Below are 11562 nucleotides of genomic sequence, written 5' to 3' on the forward strand. Positions count from 1 at the left end.
CATGGCTATGCAGTGCAACGGGCACTATGTGCTTGGGGCTGCATGGACACTGCACCCACCCGTCTGAAGTAAGAACCCTGACCTCCTAGTAGCCACCCCATGCCCCCATCTCTCCAGCTCCTGAATTCTTCTTCACACTGCACTGTGTTCCTCCAGCTGGGACCCACAGCTCAGAAACTGGACAAGAAATGTCAGAGCCATGTGGATTAAAAGGCACGTCAGGAAATTCCCCCGCTTTGTACAGGCCAGCAAAAGTTCTGCTGCCACCGAAGTTGTCATTGGCTGTGGGGGGTGGAGGAGGGGGGAAGGCTGGGCAGTGTTTCTAGAGGCACACAGCATACTTGTGCTGCTCACAGCAAAGAGGACCTTAGAGAGACTGAAGCTGTGCAGCCTCTTAGCTTCTCGTTTCATAACCCATTAACTTTACAGACACTGTCCAGACTGCCTGCTCCAGATGAAAGGTCTCTGATTATCTTTCCAGGTAAATTAATGCCTGACATATTTTGTTATTAGGCTTTGAAAGGCCTAATAAATAAATTTACTAGACAATTTCTTCATTCAGTATTGCAGTTTAAACCAACAGACAACAGCAGAGAAATGGTTCATTGAAGCTAACTGCCAAATAGCTGGTATCATGATGCAAATCAACCCTGAACAGTGCCCAGCAACACTTCTGGTCCACCTCACAGCACACAAATACAACTCCTGCACACTGCCTTCTTTCTGCACAGGCTGCTGCAGTCTCCATTCAGCTGAGCAAAGGCTCAGAGCTTCTGTCCTCCCCCTTTCAGTACAGTTATCCCTCACTGGGGGCACAGAGCACGTACAGTCCAGTGGTCCAGTGGAGAGGCCACAGCCCCCAGAAGTGTGAGGAAGGGACTGGGCTGCACCACAGCAGAGGTGGGTGCTGTGCTGGGAATCATCTTTTCTAAGCTGATATTGCAAATGGACCACTGAGATGATCCCTCATACATCAAAGCCTGAATTCCCATTAGCTGTTGAAAACTATTTAAAAATTACTCTCAAAATACTTCTCCTTAGTTCAAAAGTAGACAAGGCAGATATTAGAGATGTCAGAGAAGACACTTCTTTATTCCCAGTGGAAATGTTATTTGTACCTTCTAAACACCAGAGCTATTACAATAAACAATTCCATGCAAATAGGAGATATTTATGAGCAAAGAGGCACTCATGGGAATGAAATTATGAACACAGGTTCTTATTCTTAAAATAGTCCCTATTTTATGCAGATTAAAATTCTCCCTTGAACTATTCCCGTCCCTGTTCCCACCCCAGCACAGGTCAGGAGGAGTCAGCCCCAGGCCATGCCACCCAGCCCCTGCCTGGCACAGCTGGGCTCCTACCAGCCGGATCACCAGCTGCTCCAGGCTGCAACCAAACCTGCTGCCTCTGGTGTGCCTGTCATGCTTATCACTGGTTAACAGGCCAAGAGAAGCTGCTGAACCAATGTTCTTGGCCTGTCTCACAGCAATCTCATGCAAGTCTCAAGTAGTAGTAGCCATAAATGATTAATTTTCAGCAACATGAGACAGGACTCCATCTGCATTGCTCTATACCATGGCTGTTACTATATTCTGTTCTACAAGATTTAGTATTAGCCTCATGCATCTGTGAGAAAGATTAAACAAACAAACAAAAAAATAAAAATAATTAAAATATCAACCAACACAAATGACCATGTCTAACTGAGAAGCAATGATTTTGAAGGAAATGAGTTTTAAGATACCACTGAAAGTTGCTAACAAATCTGAACCCTTACAAATACATCATCAAAATGCATCAGGAAGAGATACTTCTACTCAACAATTCCATTTGATTGTTTTGAATTTGGTTCTAGGAAGGCTGTTTTTTTGTTGTTGTTGTTGTTTGTTTTTTTGAGGGAGAAACAGAAAGAGAGAGGAATACTTAAACAAAATATCTTGATAATCCATGAGCTTATGTTTGGAAGAAAAAAAGGGTACTTTGAAAGAGTGACCTTACAGCAAATTTGCCAGTAACAGTGGTATTTCCCAGGCAACCAGCACTGCACGTGCCCTCAGCTCTGCCCTGGGCAACAACTGGCACAAGCAGGTCAGGACCTGGGCAGCAGACATCCACACTGCCATCAGGCTCCCACCTGAGGGTAGCCTTCCATCCCTCCAAGATGGTTTTTACTTGGGCACCTGCATCTTCACTGTAGAACATGTGCTCAGCTTTGAAGTCTATGGAAGGGGGTGACTTTTTCTGCAACATAGCCATAGCCTAAAAATGAGCATAATATAATAACCACATGAACTTTGTTCTTTAATACCTTTGGTGTTCTCAAAAATCATGCTATTCACAAATAAAAGCACAGTTGACAACATCAAATTACCAAAAGGGAATGAGCTCTGAACATAAACAGAAGCTGGGGGACACAAATACATCTTGATACCTAAGGACATTTTGTACAGACAGAACAGCTACATTCCTGGGACGGGGACATGAAATTAAATGACTTTATGTAGTCAACTACAACTCTGTATTCACAGACAGGGAACAACTGGACATTGCATTTCACCATGCTGGAGTGGACAAGCTGTTCTCCCACACCGTATACTCAGACCTTTCTACTACCACAGTGTTGCTCATCATTCTCTTCCCTGCTTGCCTTGCTGCCCCAGCACCTTGCTGTCTTGGAGATGTGTAAGAAACATTCCTTGGAGACAGTAACTACAAGACAGACAGAGCTCTCCAGTTAAACCTTCAACTTGACAGCTTTTCCCACTGGAAAGATCATTTTGTAGGTCCTTTCCAACCTTGTGATTCTATAAGTCTATGAAAGGGCACAGTGGGAATAGCACAGTATCTCCTGGGCTCAAAGGACCCTTTTAACTCCCAGAGCCCCTGCAAAAGGCTTGGGAGTGTCTGTCACACTGCATCCTTATGGTTGTTCTCCCACAGCAAAGAGGTGGCTTGGTTGATGATAGCACTGTTGGATTAAAGCTCACTGGCCTTTGGTCACTTACACTGCACCTGGTACTGAGCTGGTGTTCAGAAGGGCCACCCACAGTCCCCATTTCTGCCAAGTGGTTTTCCCCATTTATCTGAGCTTGAACTCCTGTATCCATAAAACAGGATTAAAACAGACCTATGCTGTTGTGCACAGAAATCCATAAAGAAACAATGCTGGTTATTGGAAAGACACAAATGCTCTCAAGTATGTGTGCAAAACAGTAGTAAATATTTTAATAAGGTATTAATGGTTGACTTAAAAGGCACTATGCTAATCTACAAAGAGCAAGACCGATGTGTCTACTTTCAACACAGGATTCTACACTCCTAATGGTCCTGTAATTTTCAGCTAAAGCCTGTTTCTGGAGGATTATCAATTGTCTCTCATAGGCATTACTTATAGAAAATTCTCAGGAACACTGTGCATATTTTAGCAGAGCCTGAATTATACAGAGAACATGCCTTATTTTCGTATCTATAGGAATAACTGGCTTCTGTGTCATTGTGTGCATAGGTTTTAAATTGTGGATCATCACATCAGTATCCTCCATGAACCTTAAATGCTTGTAAACATTCTACTTAGTAATGAATCTACATTTAATATAAATGTTTTTTTTCCTGAAGTTTATTCTAGGAAGAAAAGAACAGAAATTCTCATAATAAAAAATAAATTGTAGGTAAATCATATTCTTAAACTTCATATACTATTATATTTCATAACTTAAATTCTACAAATCTTGTATTAATTAAGCAAATTTTAAGAAAATGAGATCAAAGCAGAGAGTACACAAAGCCAAGCATTTGTAGTTGTAGCCTATGAAAGTCTAACAGTTCTCTCCTTATTTCCTTAAGGTAGTAAAGAGAACCATAAAACCACTGGTTGGAAGGGCTACCAGCCTGTTCAGTTGCTCACACTATGTTATGAACTCTCAGAAAGGCCTGATAAGGCATTGCCCAGGCAGACGATCTGCCCAGAACCAGACGATCTATATTAAAATACACGGCCTAACGCCATTGGCACCGTCTGGGAACCCCGGCTCTCTCCCAGCGGTGAACCGAGCCCAGCCCTGAGCCCGGCACAGAGCGACGGAATTTTCTTCTCCTTTGCAAGAAGCTCCGGAGCTGCTGCGCTCCACGAGTGCCATCTGCTGGCACTGCTGCGCATTGCCCGGGCGGCCCCGGCTCGGCTCAAGGGCAAATTGTTGTGAACTCCCTCGGATAGACAGCTATGTTAGCTGGATAATCACAGCTGCGATGCCACCAAGAGGCATTTTGCCATCCAGCTGTAATTCTGTTATTCAAAAGGTAACTGTCAAATCACTGAAATCACATCCAGTTTAATTTAAACCAACTCTCTACTGCCCCCACCCTTTACCTGCAGAAGAAATCAATTTAGAAGGCTAGAGGAAACCTAGAAAAGTATCTCATCGCTTTAGTTATGCCAAGAAACTAAAACCTGTTTTGGTAGTCTCTGTTTCACAGACTTCCAAGAGTATTGTGGAATATTACTGCCTTGGAATGGAAAGATTTACAACCAGAAAGCCTACGAGTTATTACAAAAACAACACATTAGTTAGAGGATTTACTGTTGCAATTAGGCTCTCAGATGTGCGACATTCGGGCAAAACAAACAAACAAACCAAAACAGAAGGAAGTGCAATTGCCATACATACAGACAGCCAGAACAACAAGAATACGTTTTCTTTAACAGAAGAAGAATTGCTGTAGAAGGTAAGTAAAATAGTGAAAGAGAATGGCTACGCTCATGTCAGTAGATTTGAACAAATTATACTGGATATGGCTCAATAAATTTGTTAGCGCATTTCTGTATGGAACATCTGAAAAAAGGTGTATCCAAATCCAGAATTATCTTTAAAATGCTAGCTAGCAAACAGCAAAACTATTGCATTTATCTTACTGAAAACACAGATGCAGCACAAGTCAGCATTACACTGTACACAATCAGGAGGTGCTACATTTGATTTTCAGCTTTCCCCTGGAAATGAACCCACAGATTTGCAGAGAATGACACACTCATAACATCAGGCACTATCCCAATCACCTCATCCAAGTATAACTCAAAACAAGGCCTGACTTGATGTCCTCCGAGTTCATATAGAAACGCACTGCTTCAGTAGTATATTCATAGACTGTAGTCCATGATCCCCCACCCCCCTTCCACACATAAAAGACAGAATACCTTCTAAGATTAATGTAACCAATTAATTGCTGATAGGAACCTCCTCCTCTACCCAGCTGCCTCTGAGAGCATCTGTATTTGAAACACCATGCCAGAACAACTTCATCTCACTTTATAGTGAACCTGTTCTGAGGAACAGATGGTACATAGAGGATGTGCTGCACTGCACCCACAAAAATCCACTGCCTGCAAGCACAGCAGATTAATGGCCTTTCACAAATTATTAGTACATCCCCATTTTTCAGGTGTCAGATAGATGTTGCCTGAAATGTTATTGCTAGTACTCTAGAAATCCAACATCTACTCTATTTTCTTTCTTGTTATTTCTGGCAAAATATGTAATTTATGTCTTCCAAGCCATCTAAACTGCAATGTATTGACAGCCAGACAAACAAATGTGCTGGAAAGCAGATGCAAACAGACACATTCTTAATATATCTATAGTTAGGAAGAAAGAGGTCAAGTAAAGCCAACTGTTGCACAAGATACACTTTGGATTTAGTTCAGAGAAAGCTATGAGGAAGTTTTAATGTCACTTTCTTCATTAACTGTAATCTGGTCCACCTGAGGAGAAATGTGGAAGTCAACAAAAGCTAAGGTAAGAGCTTGCTCCTTCAGTCTTCCTGGCTCTGAATGAAAAGAAGAAGAACATACCAAGAAATCTTGCAGAGGAAAAAATAATCAGCTGGGATTTCAGTGAGAATTCCCAAGTGTACCTCAAGTTCAGGTTTCTGGGCATTACTTACACTGAACCCTGTGCAGTCAGATGTACAGTTGGAATAAGGCAAGAATAGTTATGTATGGTTAGAATAATACAAGAACAGTAATGTACAGTTGGAATAACACAAGAACAGTTGTAAATAAATAATCAGATGTTATCTATGGGAAAAACTCATCAACTCTGAGGCCTTCAGACAAGATGGAAAAGGTTGAGTCTTGCCACAAAGGAGCGATCTCCAGAAAGAGATGCTGCCTTAGTGGTCAGCCCTTAAATGAAATCTAGGAGAGATCTCTGTCCTTTTCCTCAAAGGCAATACCAGCTGATCAATAACTGTTCCACACTTTGGACAGCCAGAGCTAATGATATTGTATATAGCTACATAGTATCAACCTTCTATTTCTATCCAGTTATAATCTTATGCGCACTTATTAAAATTAAATTGAATGCAATCACTTACAACTCCTGACCTGAATTATCTCTGCTTCACGTCAGACCTCTTCAGCACAGCACTAGGGATTAACTAGCATTGTAGAAGCACAGTATGGGCAAGGAGTCCAGGACATTGAGAGTGTAGCCTCCCTGACTGCTTGGTGTCCCACTACAGTGCTGTGACCTTCCTGACAGCATGAAGAAATTCTGGAACAAGAGAATAGCTTCACTGCATTAGTAATAGTCATTACACTCCTTTTTCCTCATATATTTCCCTCCTAGCCTTTAGAAATCTACAGGAGTATTTTCAGAGCATCAAGCCTAAATTCATACTTGCAAAATCCATCCACATTTCTCCTGTAATTACAGCACACAGAGCAGTGCTGACAACCTGAAGTCTTTTGAGGCTCCTGTCCCATTGATCTGGACACTAAACAGGGGAAAGCTACTGTGGACGTTAGTGGATTCACAGCTGTATACCCAAATTTTCCTGTGCTCAAACTCATTTCTTTGTTTGGGAAGCTGAAAAGGAATTGAAGAGCATCAGTTAAATATTTCATGTTGTGCTGGAATGTATAATTCATGATCAAATCCTTGAGAAAGAAACAGATAAGATGGAGCTGCAAAAGCTTTAAATGAAGTATTTTCTTTTTGTAGTAAACTGACTGCTGAAAAAGTGCTTTTCTTCTTTTCTATTGGTATTATAATGAGAATTAAAAACGTGATAGAAGTAAGAAATGCACTAAATGGATTTGAACAGTTATTCACTTATACATTTTGTTGATTGATGCAATTAATGTTTTATACATGCTTTTCCAAAGGTACCCTGTTGTACTGAGTTCCTCCACATATCACTACCTCCCATAGGAATGGGATGCATTGGCCTCAACGTTTAAACAACCCCATGTGTTGTTCTTTTATTGTAGTAAGCTCGAGGAGTCACAGGGGCTATTTAGCAGTGCTTTTGGAACACAGCTTTTGGAACTGGTTCACTCCGTTAAAGCTGATGTGGTGGTTTCCAAAATCTGAACTTTCCTCCCCTTCTCCAGCTGGACACCCCTATCTCCCTCAGCCTCTCCTGATAGCAGAGTTGCTCTAACTTCTGTATCTTCTTGGTGGCCCTGCAGTGGACTCTGCAGCAGCTCTGTGTCTCTCTTGTACTGGGGAGTAGAAGACATAAGCAGACTACTTCAGATACGGCCTCACCAGTGTGGAGTAGAGGGGAAGGAGCTCTTCCCTCCTGCTTGCTTGAGCACTGAACTTAACAAAAACACTGGGATATGAACATTTCTTGCTTTCTGGTTGTTGGGCTTTTGGGGTCTGTTGTTGTTTATTTGGCTGGTTGGCTTGGAAAGTTCAATACCATTATACATGCGCTGGTAGGATCTCATCTGATAAACTGCATATAGTTTTGATTACACATATTCAATATAGACTAATTCAGATTGCCATCTTTTCTTGGCTCACTAACAACCAAGATCATAGAACCATAGAATGATCACAGAATCATAGAGTGGCCTGAGTAGGAAAGGACCTCAAAGAGTATCTAGTTTTAAACCCCCTGTCAAGGGGCCACCAACCACCAGACCAGGCTGCCCAGATCCACATCACACTGGAGAATCATTCGGTTTCCAGATTATTTTAAGGAAAAGATTTTAATCCATCATATTTTCTGAAAACTAAGAATTGATCCTGCTCAAGGAAACAGAAGAGAAAAACATCACCCACAGGCTGCAGATATTTACCTCGACTTCTCTACATGCCATCCCCAGTGTGCTTTTCAACTCACCTTGCACAGTGACCCTGGCTTTTGTTATGGAGTCCTCTGTCTCACAGGGGTACTCCCCGCTGGCCTTGGCGGTAGAGTCATGGATGATCAGAATGGCCCCAGTTCCCTCCTGCTGCAAGTCGTACTTCTGGCTTTTTCTGATTGCTTTGCCATCCTTGTACCACCTGATGTTCAAATCCGGTTTTGACAGCTCACAGCTCAGGCTGATGTCCTGCCCTGCTGCTGCTGTCTTATCCTCCAGCTGTTTTGTTACCTCAGTAGGTTTTCCTGGAAGAAAACATTGCTTTTTGAGTAACATACACTTAGGGTAGGATGCCTTTCTCAAAATACATGCATCTACATGCTGGAGATAAGTTAGAGAGGCACTTGCAACAGACGCCATCCTACAGCCAGCAGTAATCTGCAAAGTACAGACAATAGAATTCCAGGCAGCATTTATTCTCTCTTAAATCTACCCAATTGAGGATGATGAACCATGTCTGAAAACTGCCTCTTTCTTCTCTCCACTCATCACACTGGGAGCCTTGGATGATGCTCTCAGATGCACATGTTCTAGATAGGAATTTGTTGTACAGCTAGATGGTGTGAAGGCCATCCCTTCAGCTTATACTTAGAGGATATTTGCTCCCACAGTTCCCTCAACAGATCATTCCTGATTTACTGTTAATGGAACAAGCTGTAGTGAGATCCCCATTTCCAACACTACCCCAGTGCTTTGGGTAGTTCTCACATTTGTGTAAAATGTTTCCTCCTTTTCCTTATTTTTAAGAGAAATTCTCAGTGCTTCGAGGTTCAAGTAGAAGGTTGCTATTCACTTTAACCATATTATGAGTTAGCTCTCACGACAATCTTATCAGAAGACAGTTGAAGGAATCAGGCCCCAGAATCTCTCCCATCTCATTACCTTTCACAGACAGAGAGGCTTTGGAGGTTAGAGCACGGGCAGTAAAAAACGACTTCCCCAGCGTCAGTAGGAGTCACACTTTTGATAATGAGAGTATATTTCCGACTCACGTTAGAAGCTTTAAATCGCCCACCACTTTCCACTCTGCTTCCATTCAGTGTCCAGTTGAACTCATCAATGCTTTCATGGGACGGAATGCATTCAAAAGTACAATCTTCTCCCTCCTGGATTTCAGTGTTTTTCAGCCGTTTGGTAATGCCACTATTCAGCTCTGGAAGGTAAGAGATAGGTTAGTATGAGGTTTATATGGAGAAAAGGCATTTGTGACTGACATGAGTAGCAGTACTGGTGTTTTAACTCAGGATTTGCAGAACATGGCTGCATTCCTTACTGATGTATTCTCTAAGACATTCTCCACTCAGAATTACCAGAAAGCTATAAAAAAAAAGAGACGTGAATCTCTTGTCTTTGCTCTGGAAGAACTACAATTAGAGCAGCTCAGTCCATGGAGCAGAATGAAGATTCAATGAGCTACAGAGGGAACAACCTAACAGAGAGGACAACTCTAGGATGCTGCGTGAGAAAAAGGGTTTTGCCTAAGACAAGAAATTAAATGTTTCTATTAGCTAATTTCTTACCATCCTACCCCTACTGGTGTACAAACCATTTCTCCATTTTAGGGATGTTTAGAAAGGAAATATTTCCAGGACATTCTTGATGTGTTTGGTGATTTTCATGGCAAAACGAGATACATTTACATCAAAAGCAATGGGAATTTTCCAGACATCACTGTGATAAATTGCAGTAATACACTTCTATTGTAGAAACTATTAAGGCTCGTGGGGGAATAGGTGTAAGACATAGTGACCACACTGAATGTGCTTTCAGCACTCCTTTACTTTCCACAGTACTTACCCTGAATGCCGACCTTTGATTTGGCAACATCACTGCCAATATCACAGGTATAGAAACCTGCATCTGACTTCTCGAAGTCATGGATAAGGGGATATAGGGTCTTCCCAGACTGTACCAGCTCATACTTGTTGCCAGAAGTGAGCACAACACCGTCCTTCTTCCACACTGGTTTGACCTTCTCTTTAGAGACTTCGCATTCCAATTTAATCACACCCCGCTCCTCACCAAAAACATCATCCAAGGACTTCACGAAGACAGCAGGCTTCTCTGCAATTAAAAGGGCAAAACAGAACAATGTGATACAGAAGTTGAGACATTTCCAGTTGCTTTCAGATTTTTAAAGAGGGATAAATAAATCTTTACCAGCACTGACGACACCAATATAGAACATAAAGCGGTTTCATGTGTGTTGACTGAATGCACTTTATGGAATTCTGAACTAATCAGTAGGAGAATACAGGGAACAGGAGGGACAGCCTGCATTGCCTTGGGTGGGACTGATATCATATGAAGTAATTGGGATGCAGCTCTTCTAAAGCTGGAGAGCTGGCATTGCCCTCACATGGAGCAGAGCTCATACAGCAGGCCTCAGGATTAAGAGGATAAGCTGCTGAACACTTTTGATTTTCCTGTTTTATTGACTCCTTTTATCTATCTTCTATTTCACACATCAGATGTTTATACTGGGGAAAAAACTTCCACCAAATGCAAAAGAAAGGAGAAAGAGGAAATCCTTCAAACTCTGAGCGCATAGAGTAAAAGAGCTTAATTGCTGGGGAGAGCAGATTAGAATCACAGTACCCTTAGAATTGGAAGAGACCCTTAAAGGCCATCTAGCCCAGCTCCCCTGCAATAAAAAGGGACATTCACAGCTAGATCAGGTTGCTCACAGCCTGGTCATTAGTCATCCCAGAGGCAAAACACACACTGAATGATCTCTCCCTGCAGTCATAAATCCTTGGAGACAACAGCATTGACACTGCATGTTACTGAAGCAGTAAAAGAAATTGCTCCTGTAACTCTCCTTGTGCTAAATAAAATGATGATAAAAAGCAATGGAATGCTTTGGCAGGACACCAAAACCATCCTCCTTCGTTGATATCTGCTGCAATGGAACCTTCCACTGGAAGAAAGCCCCTGATGACTTGTCACCCCAGAGAGGTGAGCTTTAGAAGCAGGATTGCGGCACAATGGAATGAACTGTCGCTCCTTAGCATCTCTTACATCCAGGAGGGCTGTGATCAGACCCACCTCTCACCTTCAGGTGCGCTTTCTGACACCTTGTCTGACTTCACTGTCACTGTGCCAGCATCCTCAGGCTTAACCTGCTTCACTGTCAGTGTGCAGCAGTTGCCAACGTTCTTGATGTCATTGTAATTGTTGGTGTAAAGGAGGTTGCCATTCAGAAACCATTCCACATCCTCGTCATCATGGGACAGCTCGCAGGAGAAGACAGCAGAGCTCTCTTCTTCAATTTCCACATCCTGCAGGTGCTTCGTTACTTCTACATTGCGGGCTGTGGGGAAACAAGGTGAACTGTTACCACTGTTACTATAAATCATACTGGGATGTGGTAGAATGGTTGGACTAGATGATCTTTGTGTAATCTT

General features: G+C 42.3%; 1 long non-coding RNA gene across 3 annotated transcripts in view; it reads right to left on the reverse strand.

Moving 5' to 3' along the window:
• LOC146758291 (uncharacterized) overlaps window positions 1-10256 on the reverse strand; it is a 28853-nt gene extending 18597 nt beyond the window's left edge. The window contains exons 1-5 of one of the 3 annotated variants that reach the window (XR_014934965.1): window positions 9953-10256; window positions 9148-9308; window positions 8134-8400; window positions 6383-6551; window positions 1072-2262 (exon numbers count right to left, since the gene is read on the reverse strand). This is a non-coding gene — a long non-coding RNA (uncharacterized LOC146758291). Of the gene's footprint in view, window positions 1-1071; window positions 2263-5277; window positions 6552-8133; window positions 8401-9147; window positions 9309-9952 lie in introns of those variants that run through there. The other 2 variants (XR_014934964.1, XR_014934963.1) reach the window with 2 other exon arrangements.
• Between the last annotated feature and the right edge of the window lie 1306 nt (window positions 10257-11562).

Source organism: Coturnix japonica, chromosome 16 (genome assembly GCF_054131305.1).
Source record: "Coturnix japonica strain WE chromosome 16, WE-NBRP24, whole genome shotgun sequence".
NCBI classification, from domain to species: Eukaryota; Metazoa; Chordata; class Aves; order Galliformes; family Phasianidae; genus Coturnix; species Coturnix japonica.